Raw genomic sequence first — 4,181 nt, forward strand, 5'->3', positions numbered from 1 at the left:
GTGACCCACAGCAATTCAGGCAGGTTACTCCTGCCACTTAGTACGGCTTGAGTTCAACTGGCAAGCGGGATACAGCCGCAGTGAGTTTATCAGCTCCGAGCAGTGTGTTTATAGGCAGATAACCTGCAAGTACCTCGCTGTTTAGCCACGATTCTCAAGGGGGATTCAATAGGTTGTGTGTGTGCTGCTGGGAGATACTCAAGTCATTCAGGAAAAAATGAAATACCAGCCCAGCTTTGGAACAATCCTCTGGAAAGCAGTCATTCATTGCCTATAGTTAATGATCAGTTGATGGGTTAGTACTAAAACATGAAGTTAAGGATGATTAAAGCTGTTTTAAAAAATAAATAAAGAAAAAAATTAACTGTTCAATGACTGTAGTCAAAGAAATGTTCCAATATTGTTGATAGTTACTCTTCTATATGTGAGCTCCCATGGAGACTGACAAGGGATATTTTAACTTGTCAAGGCAATAGCACCATAGCAACAAATCTGTAAGAAGCCAGTCGATTTGGTGCACAGAATCTGTTTGGCACAGCAGGACTTTGATCTTTAGGTGTATTTAGCACTGCTATTGTTTTTATGAGTGTAGTGAAAAGGTGAAACAGGTCTCTTGTTTGAGCAGGACATTTTCTTACTGTCATTTAGCTTTTGAAGGACAGGCTGTGCAGAAGCAATAGTTCTTTTAAAGTGGAGCTCCAGCCAGAGGAGGCAGGCAGGCAGCAGAGGAACATTTACGCTCAGGTTAACAGTGAAGGAAGAAAAACAGGGTTTGCAGAATTGTGCCATTAGTATCATTCCCCCCCCCGCCATATTTTTGTTTGTTCGTCGCCAATTCATGTTTGCTCAGTTTCCTGACAAAAGAAACTTTAATTATTATTTGCACTACAGAACCTAATACAGCAAAAGTAAAGATAGGTTTCTCTCTTCTGCTTCATACCATGGTAACAAAATTGTTAGCTAAGCTTTGACTGGATAATCTATAATGCTAGTAGTTGCTGTCAAAAGTAGGAGGAATCCAGACCAATTTTGAGGGCACAAGTTGAGTCTTTAACTGTAGCATCTGGGGAAAAAGAGTCTCTGCAAACCACGTAGAGATTCTTAAAGTGAGAATGTGCAGGGAATTCCATGACAAAATTCAAGTAAAAACAGCTGCTGCCTGCAAACACTAAGTAGGGTGAGGCAAGTGTTATTTACTGTTCCTATGATCTTTCTGATAAAGTGTAATCTGAAATCCAGAACAGGCGGCATTTAAAAGGCTCTAGCTGTCCATCTGAAGGCTCTCGATTGTATCTTATGGCTGATTTCTTGGAAACGGGCTGGCAGTCTGAGTGGGGCAGAAGTCTCTTTGGAGGCAGATGTCGTGGTGYGCCACACCAGATCGCAGCAATACCGCCCGGTCTGCAGTCAACACCACGAACCGGTTGGCTGAGCTCATGCTCACATGGGGAGAGAGCCAGGAGGGTGCTCAGGAGGACATCTAGTCCTGCAGCTTTCAGACTGTGTTTCACAGACACACTGGGGAGCCACAGGGTGACAGAAGGTGGTCAGTGAAGTGGATGGAGAAAAAGCAAACCAAGCAGGTGCACCTGTTTCCATATGTGTAAACAAATACTACGGCAAGGGAGCAAGAGTATTGACACRTATTTAGGCTTTGCTGGAAAATCACCATGGTGCCCCAGGGCTTGACAGTCCTTAGACTGCTTTCCAAAAGTGAGGTTGGAGGAGAAGCTGTCAGGAAACACTAGCACATCCCCTGCTGCCCTGCAATAAGATTGGTTGTACCCAACCATTCCCAATGCCTGGCATGTCTCACCCTCATGGTGACTGTGCTGCCAGGAAGCATACATAATGTCCCGTATATAATGCMGTATGTAATGTCCCTGCCCTGCTATTAGAAAGCTTTCTCTGATATCTATCTTGAACTTTCCTTGCTGCAATATGAGCTCATTGTTTCTTGTCCTATTCTCCTCCATGTGCTGCAGAGAACAGGCCYTTCCCTTTCTCTCTGGTGTGGCTTTTACCACGTAAAGGCTGTTCGGTGATGCCCCTGGTTCTCTGCTCTGGATCAGATGGATCCTGTTCCTGCAATGGGGCGAGACAGACGCGCAGGCCCAGCCGGGCTGCGTACGGCACCCCTCTAGCTGCGCCCGCTGCTCGTACGGTCCTTTCACGGAGGCTGTCCACCYGTTTGCTCTGTGCCGGTGGCTCGTGAGTCAGCCACGACCTGGGCACCTGGAGCAGCCCCAGAACGGCATGCTCCATGGCTTGCCTTTCCTGTTTCAYTGGTTTTGTCCAGTGCTACTTTCGCTACCTTTGCACCATGGAGTACCTCCAGCTCTGAGTCCTTTTCAAGATCTCATTCCTAGCTGTATTTCACAGATACGTTACCACTTCCTCTGCACTCACTTCGTTATTTTGCTTCTCCTCCGTCTTCCTGGGGCATATGCTAGGCAAAAGCCATCTCCTAAAACTGCATTGCACACACTTAAGCATGCAACCAGCTCTGCATTAACACAGAACTAAGATAACCTAAAGCACAAAACAAGAGCTCTCTGTATAGCCACTACCTTGGGCTGAGCAGTGATATTTCATCCGTCAGGCCTTTTTCTTAATCGTTGCTCTGGACATTTTTGTTTTATCAGATGGAGAACGACACTTAAGACCCAACTAATTTGTGCCTCTTGTCAATGGTTCTTTGTTTCATTTTAGTTTTCTTTTCATTTTTTTTCCCTCGAACCTATAATCATTTCTTTGTTCCCTTTGGCAAGTTGGCCACTGGGATCATTATATTCCTGCGAGGCAGACCGGTCTTAAACCAGGTCATATTATTATTCTTATTAGCAGCCGCATCTGCTCGGATGGCAGTGATGCACGACAGCCGGCACTCACTGGGCAAGCACTGTACAAAAACTAGTTGTGCTTTGAAAAGTGAGTAACGTGGCAACCAGCAGGCAGATGCAGCAGGCGGCCCGGGGGGAACGGTGAGACACTACCGGTCMGGAGAAACGCAGGGCGGTGAGGGCTCCCCAGCTGCCCACCCACCGCGGAGCACAGCCGCAGCAGCGCCGGGGAGGACGTTGCGGCTGGATGTAGGGGATGCTTTTTATAAAAGCAGATGAAATGCTTTGGATTTTTTCCTCACAGGTGCTTTATGGACCTTAAGCACAGGCTCCCTATCTATAAGCCTATAGATAATAGTAGCACATGAATAAACAAAACAGAGGCAGGGCACAGGCCCAAGCTCTTGCCAGTACTAATGCTTTGTGTTGTCCTTTCATGGTTTTGTCCCAGATCAACAAATATTCTCGCTGCCAGTGCCCAGGCATGTTTCGGGAGCTGGCGTGGGTTGTTCCCAGCAGGCAGGCTGTGTGCAGCTCTCCTCTTCTGGAGGATCAAGAAATAGCTGCTGTGGGGATGGTTAAGCACAGCAGTGGACCTTAGGCTCAGCAAATGGACCCTGGGGTGGGCAAGTCTGGCCTTGGGGACAGGGTCAGGCTCGCATCTCACATGACTCTTAGGGACTTTCATGGGCTTACACGGGAACCTGTGTCCTCCGCGTTGTACACTATTGCCTTACTAGAGACTCTTGAGTCCACATTTTAAATGTACACGTGTAATTTGTAAATAAAAAGCAGATCAGCATCATGATTCTTCTCTGCTCAGTGTCTCCATGTCTGCATTAACTGGCTCTGCTCTTCTATCATGCTCATCACCACAATGTCAGTGACAGCAAACAGAGAGAATCCACATTTTTAAACTAAGGCTTTATCCAAGAGTTTCATGCAGAAATGCACTTATCTACAATTACATTTTGTAATTTTGACATGCTGGCATTGGTGGTTCAGTGGTAGAATTCTTGCCTGCCACGCGGCAGGCCTGGGTTCGATTCCCAGTCTAATGCAGCAGCTTTAGCCCTGGTGACRGAGGATACAGAGAAGGCAGAGTTACTRAATGCCTTCTTTGCTTCAGTCTGCACTGCTAAGGGCAGCCCTCAKGAATCCTGTAGCCTGGAGACAAGGGAGAAACTCTGAAGAAAGGAAGACTTTCCTTTGGTTGAAGAGAATAGGGTTAGAGATATCCACAAATCCGTGGGCCCGGATGGGATGCACCCACGGATACTGAGRGAGCCGGCAGATGTTGTTGCTAGGCCACTCTCCATCATCTTTGAGAGGTTGTGG

The 4,181-nt window shown here is 47.0% G+C and overlaps 1 non-coding gene across 1 annotated transcript; it reads left to right on the plus strand.

Annotated features, from left to right (window-relative positions):
* Positions 1-3,833: 3,833 nt before the first annotated feature.
* TRNAG-GCC (transfer RNA glycine (anticodon GCC)) lies at positions 3,834-3,905 on the plus strand. Its single transcript has one exon. It is a non-coding gene; the product is annotated as a tRNA-Gly (tRNA).
* The last annotated feature ends 276 nt before the right edge of the window (positions 3,906-4,181 follow it).

This window comes from Rhea americana, unplaced genomic scaffold, assembly GCF_003343005.1.
Source record: "Rhea americana isolate MKP2758 unplaced genomic scaffold, rheAme1 scaffold_43, whole genome shotgun sequence".
NCBI classification, from domain to species: Eukaryota; Metazoa; Chordata; class Aves; order Rheiformes; family Rheidae; genus Rhea; species Rhea americana.